Source organism: Eurosta solidaginis, chromosome 4, assembly GCF_040869045.1.
Source record: "Eurosta solidaginis isolate ZX-2024a chromosome 4, ASM4086904v1, whole genome shotgun sequence".
In the NCBI taxonomy this organism is placed as follows: domain Eukaryota; kingdom Metazoa; phylum Arthropoda; class Insecta; order Diptera; family Tephritidae; genus Eurosta; species Eurosta solidaginis.
The window spans coordinates 239490204-239502834 of record NC_090322.1 but is presented as its reverse complement, the minus strand read 5'-3'; the positions used below and the strand labels follow the sequence as shown (position 1 = coordinate 239502834).

The 12631-nt window shown below is 33.2% G+C and overlaps 1 protein-coding gene across 5 annotated transcripts in view; it reads right to left on the bottom strand.

The window, feature by feature from the left end:
• Rhp (rhophilin) overlaps positions 1 to 11687 on the bottom strand; it is a 275760-nt gene extending 264073 nt beyond the window's left edge. For 2 of the 5 annotated variants that reach the window (XM_067785246.1, XM_067785251.1), the window contains exon 1: positions 11155 to 11680. The gene's annotated coding sequence lies outside the window, so the exon portion shown is untranslated. Of the gene's footprint in view, positions 1 to 11154 lie in introns of all 5 variants that reach the window. The other 3 variants (XM_067785250.1, XM_067785247.1, XM_067785249.1) reach the window with 3 other exon arrangements.
• Positions 11688 to 12631: the final 944 nt, after the last annotated feature.

The window sequence follows — 12631 nt, the reverse complement described above, 5'->3', positions numbered from 1 at the left end:
TTCGCGGTTCGAATCTCGGTGAAACATTTGATAACATTACGAGATTGCCTGATGATGAATTGTTGGCGATTTTCGAAATGGTACCATCGCAATATGCCAGTAAATGTTTTATTTCTTTCTTTTAAGTTTCTCTCAGAAAAACATAATATTTGAACATTCAATTATTATAAGCCGGTGTTAAGCTCATGAATTCTACATAATAAGTAAAAATTAATTTAAATTTTCTACTAGGTGTATGAAATGCTAAGAATTTTATGAAAAAATTAATAAAATGCTTGAAAAGTTGGCATAAATTTTAGCTTTTTTTAGCTTTAAATTTTTTTTTTTTTTTTTTTTTGTTTTTTTGTCCATTTAGATTCTTTTCTGAAAAAGTTCTGGCAACACTGGTATCCACGCGGTACCTGATTGGGATTTGAAGTAACTCGTAACTTATTCACAACTCTGTTCACACGGCGCTTTTTATACCTGCTGTATTGTACACAGGGTATTATAAACTTTAATTGGATAACGGTTGGTTGTACACGTATAAAGGAATCGAGATAGATATAAACTTTCATATAACAAAATCATCAGTATCGAAAAAAAAATTTGATTGAGCCATGTCCATCCGTGCGTCCGTTAACACGATAACTTGAGTAAATATTGAGATATCTTCACCAAATTTGGTACACGAGCTTATCTAGACCCAGAATAGATTGGTGTTGAAAATGAGCAAAATCAGATGATAACCACGCCCACTTTATATATATATAACATTTTGAAACCTGATTATTTAGTAAATATTACACCTAGAATGTTGAAATTTGGCGTGTGGACTGATATTGAGACTCTTGATAAAAATTTGAAAAAAAAAAATTTAAATGGGCTTAGCACCGCCCACTTGTGATAAAATCAATTTTACAAATATTATAAATCATAAATCAAAAATCGGAAACCTATCCTTATAAAATTCGGCAGAGAGGTTGCCTTTACTATAAGGAATGCTTTGAAGAAAAATTAACGAAATCTGTTAAGGACCACGCCCACTTTTATATAAAAGATTTTTAAAAGGGCCGTGGACGAATAAAATAAGTTATGTCTTTGCAAAAAAGAGCTTTATATCAATGGTATTTCATTTCCCAAGTGGATTTATAACAATAAATAGGAAAAACTTCAAATTTTAAAAAGTGGGCGTGGCACCGCCCATTTCATGACTGAGCTAGTTTCTATGTTTCGGGAGCCATAACTCGAAGAAAAGTTAATGAATCGTAATAAAATTGGGTACACAAATTTTCCCTATAGCAGGAAATATCTCAAGGAAAAATGGACGAGATCGGATAAAGACCACGGCAACTATATAAAACAAGTTTAAAAGGGTCGTAGACTAGAATAATAAGCTATAATTTAGCAAGAGATAGTTTTGAATCAATGATATTTCACTTATCAAGTTTTACTGTAAGAGGAAATGGGGAGACATTTTTTTTAAACGGGTGGTGCCACGTGTTATGTAGAAAAGTAATTTATCTGAAATGAAATATACAATTGAAGCTCATGCTGAGTATATAATGTTCGGTTACACCCGAACTTAGAACACCTTTACTTGTTTTTGCATTAATTTCTTGGTAATTTTGTCTTGGACTTTCTGTGAGATTTCGATAAACTTTCTTTTTTTTATTTATTTATCTACCGGACATAGTCCTCACAGATATGTAACAACTTAGATAACAATTAACGAAATAGAAAAATATATGGTAACAATTTATAATTACAATGACATAATAACAAAAATTTTTGTAATAATTCGCTACGGCTTAAATATGTATGTACCAGAGCTGTAAACTGTGCAATCATTTGAAATTTTAAATCATTGATATAAGAATGCCTGCTCTTCATTCATTCATTCATTGTTAAGGAATGTGGCTTAAAAGTTAACCCATTCTTCATTCAGTAGTGAAAGAAAAGACTCCACTCCTGAACTCATTCGAATAAAGATAACAAAATTACAGAACTAGTCAACATTATTACCGAATTTGACGTGGTTCGAGTCTGAAAGTTAAATAGAAGAGTGAAGTGCGAATGAATGGCTTCGTGTGGATATCGTATAAGAGAGTCTTAAAATTGCGATTGATACTCGAGTTTGTTAACTTTTAATTACCAAAGCAAACTGTAAATTGACTAGAATTTGTTGACATTTATCTGAGTAATACGTGCAAGTAGCGAGCTATTCTAATCAAATGATTAACTAATGGCTTCGAACAACAAAAACGTTTTTATAGATTTTTGCAATAAATGGTATTTAATAGGTATGAATGTGTTTACAATACTGTGTATAGTAAACAAATAATTACACCAACAAAAAAAAATTCTTCACAATCTAAATTTTTTTTCGAATTACGCATTAACTTAAGTGAATTACCATTTTACTTGCCATTTAAATGTCCATCAAATGTTAATTTGTAGTTAAGAATCTGAAAAAGTAATCCTACACGAGCATGTTCACTTAGTATAATGTAATGTTGATATCATCAAAACAATTTCGAAATTATTGCGTTTTACGTTTTTTAAAAGTTCAATCAAAAGTCCAACCACCTCACATTAAAACAATGACGATCAATCAAAAATTACAGAGATGAAACGACATAGCGACTGACTGCTCATCCGCAATGGACCACACCCACATTAAAAAATTAAAAAAAAAAAAGATAAAGTTTTTAGAATGTTTGTTTTAACCTTAGAATACCAACCACCAGTTCAAGCAGAAAAAAGGTTTTGCGTCGTTTGTGCTGGAGTCGCCTCTTGAAAGGTAGGTAAACTTTGTTTGAGCAGCCAATTTCCTTACATTTAAGGCTCGTCTTCATGTCCATATGATGTGAACGGACACATCTGGTTTTATTCGCCTTGAACCTGGTTCATTAAATTTTGATGTATCAAAAGTCTATACAAACATACATATGTCAACATTTTAACAAAGTATATATTCATATTTGTGTGATCTATTGTGCTAATAAAGGGCATTTTATAGTTTCACGGTATACCTTAAAAGATCGCCCAAATTGTTTTTTTTTTTTTTTTAATAAAAAAAGCGAAATTATTTTGACCTGAAGGAGCTTTTTACATTTATTTTAATGAGCTTATGCGTTCTGGAGGATGGGTGACGTAGAATCAACGGCCATAACACCAATTAACACTAATCACTTCAAATGGCCACAAATTATGACCGTACGAAATGATCACAGCGTCAAATTCCAAATGGTCACAATATACTGTGACGAGTATTACCATCTCTAAGGTTATTAAATAAAGGCACAACAACAGAAACATTAAGCAAGCTACATAAACACATTAATCATCATTTACCCACATACATACAAGGCAACGAAGAGATAACTCACATACAGATGTAGTCATCGGTGGAAGTAGTACTCACATATACACGCGCATATGGCTATGCGAGAGGCTATAAACGTGTATCTGTAGTTTATAGCTGGTAGCATATAACTGGTAACCAAAGAGAAAATTCTAGCAGAAGAAACGTCTAGACATTTGGGCACAGAGTATAATAGCAGCGAAAGCTGAGTAATCTGGATCAGTTTGATTTAAACACACAATTAGTTATGAAGTAAGAGTTATTGTGAAGAACTTTCAAAGTAGTCTAATAAAGACCATTTTGAATCATTGAATATTGGATTTATTTATTCAACAGTTTAGCGATACGAACATTAGTAGAAGTTGTAAAATAAACGGAGTTTCCCTAAATTCGTTACAATACGATATTGACATTGTGAACTTCCTGCTTTTTCGCAATGGTCATAAAGTCTACTCTTTTTTCTCAAGTAGCCGTATTAAAATGTTAACAACTGTATTTCGCTATATTTTTGTTCAGTCAAATACAAAGAGAAATTTCTTTTTTTTCAAATTTTCGACTAGGCGCTCCTTTTTCTACATTTTAGTCCAAAAAAAAACTGGTTCAACTCAAACTGTGCGATTTTTTATTCCAAATTACAGTGCAAAATCAGATTACAAGCTGAACCGTGAGGATTTTATTGAAGGAGAACATATTTCGTTAATGGTCATGAAGTTAAATCAAGAAAAGTCATAAAGTCAATTGGCCTTATGACCATTTGAAGTTGTCATACGACCAATTTATCTTATGGCCATTTGACTTGGTCATAAAGTTGATTGACTTTTTGGACGTGGACCTTATTTCATCCAACCGGTTCTAGATGCGCTTTCACATAGTTTTGTTTACTAAACATGCTGTTTTTATAGCTTTTCAAGTCCAAATTAATGAGACGAGAACGGCATCTGCAAGGTAGATGAATGTCCACTGAGAAACTGTTCATGGCAGAAATACACTCGGAGTGTTTGCCAAAATCACTTCCGAGGGGCGACCTAGAACTTGTTCCTAAATTTTCGATATGACTATGGCCGGGATTTGAACTCAAGACCCAGCATTTTTCGTATGAATTCCGACCCAATCTAGTATACCTCCAAAAATAAGGTGGAGCTAAAGTTATAAAAATATTTATAATGTTTTATCAACGAAACAACCCCAGGATGCGCTTGGGCTTCGAGAGTTTTGTCTTTTAGTCTTTTGAAAGAGCAAGGGGTAAGACCATATCTTGCTCAATGTTAATAACTTTTCAAAGGAAAGACGGACTGCAACGTCCTATGACAATCGTCCATACAATCTAAAGTGAGGTTAGATTGAATGAGTACATAGTGGTACCAGAAGTTTGCTCAACTCAATGTGCATATCAGAAACCACGACCGATGTTATAAAATAACTCCATCCTCTAGAAGCTTTCTAGAACCAGTATTACTTACTGCTTCTAGATCTAATAGCTGTTCCACTCCTAAAAGCTGAAGACTTAGGCTGGCGAGCGCAGGACACGAGCACAAAAAGTGCTCGGACGTTTCCTTACCCTTTCGTACATCCGCTATCACTGACTAGGCCTAAAAGCATATGACGCCAGAAAGCAGTGCCCAGTCAGAGAACCCATCATGCACCTAGTCCAAGGTTGTAAAACTTGCACATGATCTTCGACACTTTCGATAAACGTTAGAGCAATAATCAAGTTTAGCATAGTTCGTGACATGGTTCAGAATGAATTTCCATCAAATGAGTTGTTTCGCTCTACAAATTTTGTACGTAATTTGACATAGTTCACCGGGTATTTCGAGACTGAACGACGAATGGGATTGAACTACGAATGGAAATTTTCGTTGGAACATCGTGATGGAAGTATAGGTGACAATTAGTTTTACAACTGGCTGTTTTTAACTAATTTACTCGAAGTTTTGGCAGTGTTTCTGATACGACCTTAGATCTGGTTAAGAATGTCGAAATACAGATATGCTCATGTGTATGGGTATTTCATGTTGAGTGTCGGTGTAATTGGTGCCGGTCACGACTTCCTCTCGCCATAGATAAATATTGTTGAAACCCACAGACGGGTATAAAAAAGATGAATCTTTAAATTTTGAAAATACTTAGTTTTCTACTGCCCTATTGAAGTTTTGTGATTGCTCAATAGCATGCAAAATTTTTTGTGCCTGAAATATGTGTGTACTGAGTATCAACAATTTATTAGTTATTCACATAATAATTTACACATTCACATGAATCGATAGTACAAAAATATTTACTTAGTCTGCGTTAACTTATGGCACCATTCTAGATTAGTATCAGTGTTATTTGGATAAGTTATTTTTGCGCTTTAACGTGCTTTAACTGTAGCTGCAAATAATTCTAGGAATATTTTTTGCTTATTATTTATTTTAAAAAATTTAGTGATTTTTAACGAATGTTCAAATTGCAACATTAAATATTTGTACAACCAAGCCATTGCTGATCTTTTATTACATATAAATCACATGTTTTGTGGTGTTGACAATAGCTTTTTTTTTTTTGGTGACGTGTAATAGTGTCAATGGAACTAGCGTCAATTGACATTAATTCATTTTTGAAGGAGCGCTAATGTCAAAGACACTAATTTCAAATTCGAAAGGGAATTAATGTCAGAATCATGTTGGAATCAAAGCATTGGCATTAATTTTCTTTACAAAAGCCATTGACATTAATTCCTTTGCAAACTTGAATAAATGTCAAAAATTCTTATGGTTACCACCACCGAACTTTCGAATAAAAGTCGCACAATTTTTGATTCAAATATTAGTTTTCTATTACGATAAGATTTAAAAAGTATGAATAGAATTAATTGTTAAAATAACAAGTAAGGAAGTCTAAGTTCGGGTGAAACCGAACATTACAATCCCAGCTGTACACTTGAAATGCTGTTGTTGTTTGTTTTGTGTGCTTAATAGTGTTACATGGCTGCGCAATAATACATATACATATGGTTCTATTCTGAACTAATTTTTCTTCGAGTTATGGCTCCCAAAATATAGACAATTACTTAGTCATAAAAGGGGCAGTTCCACGCCCATTTTGTAAAATTTGAAGTTTTTCCTATTTATTGTTATAAATCCACTTGGAAAATGAAATACCATTGATATAAAGCTCTTTTTTGCAAAAATATAGCGTATTTTGTTCATCCACGACCCTTTTAAAAAGCTTTTATATAAAAGTGGGCGTGGTCTTTAACCGATTTCGTTAATGTTTCTTCAAAGCATTTCTTATAGTAAATGCAACCTCTCTGCCGAATTTTGTTACGATAGGTTTACCGATTTTTGATTTATGATTAATAATATTTTTAAAATTAATTTTGTCACAAGTGGGCGGTGCTACGCCCATTTAAAAAAATGTTTTCAAATTTTTATCATGAGTCTCAATATCAGTCCACACGTCAAATTTCAACATTCTAGGTGTATTATTTACTAAATAATCAGTTTTTTTTTGATTTCCAAAATCTTATATATATAAAAAGTGGGTGTGGTTATCATCCGATTTCGCTCATTTTCAATACGAATCTACAAAAATCGAGCAAGTTTAAGAACAAACGCCTTTTCTAATATTTTGCATATTTTGGAAATTGATGCTAATAAATATCTCGAGCCATAATATGAAAGAAAAAATTTGGAATCAAAAATATTGCGATTTTTTATTCCAAATTTTCGCCTGTAGCGCTTTTTATGGAAATTAAAGCGAATAAAGAAAATAAAATAAAATAAAATAAAATAAAAGAGAACTTAACGCCAAATATCAACGGTCAAACAACCTCAACGTAATTCACAATCTTATTTCTCCCAGGTCCTTTTTGCGTGGGCGGCGTTCAATAGTCTTAAAGCGAACTAAAGTCAATTGACATTATCCCTCTTTCGTATTTGGAATTAATGTCATTGACAAAGCGAATTAATGCCAATGGACCTTAGTTCCATTTATACTATTACACAACAACTTTTTTTTTCATTCAAAAACAACCAATGTTATAGCATTGCAAATTTGTGCTAGATCACAACTCGCAAGCATCGAGATCAATGTCCACAGAAATTCAGTGACATTAATATTGATTTTTAGCAGTCATAACTTTGTATAAATAAAGTGAGACATTTTTAATCACTATCATAATATAACTACAGTTTATTTATATCTTATCATTTTCATTATAGCTTACTGCTTTCTCTTCAATAAGCAAAATAAGATAAGAATATCTGAAATGGTGGTCACACGGCACCTAACTAAATGAAGCTCGAAAAGTGCTTCGCAGTTTGTATGGTAAATGGTACGAGTATGTAGATTTTGCCTCGTTGGGAGGACCAAATGACCATCCCAAACGTAAATATTTAAAATTGAAAATATATGGCACCGAAACTTCAATAGTTTTTTTTCTAAACTATCGATTGTGCGAATATCGACAACTTCCCAGCTAAAGAAATCTTATACGATACATATCGATGGCTGATTGGAATATCACCTTAACTTGACTGCCAGTTTGAAAGGCCCCATATAATAATGTGACGAATATTAGTATCACTAAGCGATACTAAGCAGCCACTCGTATGCTCGTAAAGAAATCAATCATCATCTACACACATACATACAAGGCAACGGAGAGATACTCATAAACACATGTAATCATCAGCCGAAATAGTACTCACATATACACACGCATATGGTTATGCGAGAGGCTATAACTACAAATACACACGCATATAGCTGCTAACCAAGCAGGAGATTCTAGAAGGAGAAACTTCTACAAATTTTGAGAAATATTCGGACAAGGTAACAGAGAGTATAAAAGCAGCGCAAGCTGAGTAGTCAGAAATCAGTTTGATTTAAACATGCTATCAGTTGCGAAGTGAAGTATAATTGTACTACCAAAGTAATCTAATAAAGACCATTTTGCACTACTCAATATTGGAGTTATTTATTCGACAATTTAGCGATTCGAACATTTTCAGAAGATTTAAAATAAGCGAAGTTCCACAAAATTCGTTGCAATAATAATAATTGGACGTTGTGACAGCGCACTGCCCTTAAGTGACTCAATGACACCAGGCTAATCCTGTTCATTATTTGTTTTAATTATAAATTTTTTATATTTTATTTTTTTTTTTTGTATTTTATCTCAGAATATTTTTCAAAAGCGATCGATCTCAGTATTAGTTTTGAAAACGACCTATCTCACAACTGTTTTCATAAAAGCCCTATCTGATATCAAAATGTATTAAATTTACACTCAGTTGGGGCATTCTTGAAACAAATTCCGAGATGGGGTGCTTATGAATAAAAATCTGAGATAGGGCGTTGCTCAAACAAGTTCCTAAATACAACGTTTTTCAAAATTATTATAAAATATGGCGTTTTTGAATCGGCAGCCGAGTTAGATTGATATTCCACTCAGCAGTGAATATGTAAATACATATTGCCCATAATGTAGTGCTTGTGACAGTTAGAGTGGATGATGCTAACTACTTTGAATGGATTCAGCATATTTTGAATGTTCCAGTTTTCAAATAAAAAAAATTTCTTGACTGCGATTTATAAAGCTTTTCAGGTTTTTTCAAAACTATAACATTTCTCGATTTCTATTAAAGTGAGCGGGTTCAAAGTCTATTCAAAACTTATTGTAATAACCGGAACAGGCCTTTATGACAAAGAGATAATGTTTAATTGTTATTTTTCAATTTTTAGTTAACAAATTGAATGCTGAGTGGAATATTACCCTATCTCGGCTGCCTTTTCGAAAACGCCCTATCTCAGGAAAAGTTTGAATAATGCCCAATTTCAGAATCAGCCTTTCTAAACTCAAATTCAATACAGTTGGACATTAGCTAAGGTGTTTATGAAACAAATTTTTAAATGGGGCTTTTTCGAAACGGCAGCCGAGTTAGGGCGATATTCTACACAGCGATCGAAATAAATAAGTAAAACAGAAGTAAACAGACCTTAGACTGCAATGTAGAGGACTACAAAGCTGCATTCATGGTTTTATCTATTTGAAATTAAAAATAAAATAATTAAAAAAAAAAAAATGTTTAAGTTAAACGGTTTTATTGAAAACAATACTTATATGAAGTAATAATAATACTAAAAGCTAGAAAATAATTAGGTAGGTCCTAGGTACTAGTCATCACACTCCTCATCAATCTAGGGCGTTGATCAGACAATTAAATAAAAACGTTGGGCGCTTGAAATTCCTAAAAATGTGAGGCGTAGCATAACCTGATTAAGGTTCAGTTGGTCTTACTTATGACTATCAATAGAAATTTTAGTCTTTATTGAATTGCCTATTATTATTTAATTGCCTATTATTTCTCACCGGCCACCGAGGTGTGATGGTAGCGTGCTCCGCCTACCACACCGTATGCCCTGGGTTCACACCCCCGGCAAAGCAACATCAAAATTTTAGAAATACATTTTTTCAATTAGAAGAAAATTTTTCGAAGCGGGGTCGCCCGTCGGCAGTGTTTGGCAAGCGCTCCGGATGTATTTCTGCCATGAAAAGCTCTCAGTGAAAACTCATCTGCCTTGCAGATGCCGTTCGTAGTCGGCATAAAATATGTAGGTCCCATCCGGCCAATTTGTAGGGAAAATCAAGACGAGCACAACGCAAATTGGAAGAGAAGCTCGGCCTTAGATCTCTTCGGAGGTTAACACGCCTTACATTTATTTTATTTATTTATTATTTCCCATTCTATTTAGTTCATTCATTACATTTATTTTATTTATTTATTATTTCCCATTCTATTTAGTTCATTTAGTGACTCATTATTACAAGGACTCTTTCCTGGCAATTTGTTACATTCTAAGTACTCAATACATAATCCTTCCAAAGACTTTACTCGACTCTGCGCCACGTACGCTTTTCCCTCCTCCAACTCCAAAATATTTTGATGTCACTTCTACCGGACTGTATGTAATATTTGCTCCAAATATGAGCCAAATCGGATATCATAGGTCGCTTTCTATACATGTATGTATTATGTGTTCCAAATATGAGCCAAATGGTACCACAAATACGATTTTTTTAATATCTCAATCCTTGCGCCACCTAACGGAAATCTTTTTATTACTATAGCATTGTCATCGGGTTCTGAACTATATTCCAAGTTTCAAGCTTGTAGCTTATCGGGAAGTTACTTAAATTTCAATTACATAATTCGGTCACAACGGTCGTGCAGCCGCGCGACCGGCCTGTCAAGTCAAGTCAAATAAAACCGCTTAAAAAAGAAAGATTTAATTTGAAAAGTTTTTTGGAATTTTTCAATGAAACTAGATTTCTATTACAAAATTGTTAAAATCAAAAAAAAAAACTTATAAAAAAGCTTAACACATGTCAATTCTGACTGCAAAATTGTATGAAGTATGTTCAAGATAAAGAATAATATTTTATTCTTAACAGTGTACTCCACCCTAATATACTAGTATGTGGTAGCATTTTCGAAACCTTCAAGTACATATTTGCTCCAACACATTTAACTATTTAACATAGCACCAATCTAGTTATTTTTAGTTGATTGTTGTTGTACGTACATATGTTTATATGAATACATATATATCATAGCAGTAACATTCCACAACAATGGAGATCAATTCACACTCACAAAAGAGTTATGTGCTATGAACGCGCCTTAAATATATATAAATGTTTGCATGTATGTATGTGTGTAAGGTATTTAGATAAGTGCAGCCTATTTTCCATACTCATACATACAGACACACGTAATTGGGCTCTTTTTGCATTGATATTTATTTATACGTTTATTTACCTTCCGGTGAATTTGAAAAAAGACTTTTTCCCCAAACACAAACATACGCATAGTTCATTATTTGTGATATTATTGTTGTTGTTTACTATGTACCTACTTCAAAAGCATTTATTATAACACGGTAATGTGCACCTTTTGCTATTGTTGCTTTATTTGTTTTTATTTTTGTTAAACATAATTATGTACGTAGCTTTATACATAAAAGTCACATCAGCATAAAAAATGTCTACTTTTTGTTTTTTATGGATTTGTTTATTTTTTTCATTTCGAAACTGTAACACGTCTCAACTTGCAAAATAAATACATTAAATACGAGCACCGAGTCTCAATTTGCTGAGCAGCACGCTCAGTTTATTTTATTTTTCTTGTTTGTTTTGTTTGTTTGTTCTTTAAACCAATTTTAAACGAAAAACGTAAAATAAATATTCACCAAATATTTGTATGGAATGTAGCAGCAAAACAAACACAAAAACTTATTGTGTTCTTAATACAACCGACGCCGTATCGACTTTTTTCACGTCCGCAATTGTCGCTGATTCGTTAGAAACTAAATCGAATAATTGGCATCTCGTATTAACTGTGGTAAAATGCCAGTTGAACAAAATTTTGTTTTTGGTGCTTGCTCACCAGGTGAGTTTTCACCAAATAAGCAAGAAGCAATATTGAGCGAATGTAAGAGGTGTATTGGCACTCACCTGTTGTACATTCGTTGTTGTTTCATAGCTCGTGGTGGATTTTCGATGGTGAGAGCATGAGATTACACTTTCGAAGATTTTTGACAACTCTGTTAATAAAATTAAAGTGAAATTCTTACACTATGCTCGTAGATAATATTTTTTTTTGTAACAACCTAATAATAAAGAAGTTAAAATGGAAGCACCTCTTATTAGTGGATTTAGAAAATTTTTTTCAAACAAAAGACTTAAGCAACGAACTTTACCCTGTATCAAGTAAATAAATGTGCGTGTTCTTAATGCGCGTCCAAAAAGTCTCAGCCGAAAATCATGTTATTTTCACTGAAGCTTTATGTGGCTACTTGGCAAATCATAGGCTATCTATAATTTTGAGAGTTTGCATTTAACGACCAATTTCCAAAAACAACAAGTAAGGAAGGCTAAGTTCGGGTGTAACCGAACATTACATACTCAGCTGATAGCTTTGGAGACAAAATAAGGGAAAATCACCATGTAGGAAAATGAGCCAAGGGTAACCCTGGAATGCGTTTATTTGACATGGGTATCAAATGAAAGGTACTAAAGAGTATTTTAGAAGGGAGTGGGCCATATTTCTATAGGTGGACGCCTTTTCGAGATAACGCTATAAAGTTGGACCAGGGGTGACTCTAGAATGTGTTTGTACGATATTAGTATAAAATTAAAGGTATTAATGAAGATTTTAAAAGGGAGTGATCCTTAGTTGTATATGTGAAGGCGTTTTCGAGATATCAACCAAAATGTGGACCAGGATGACCCAGAAC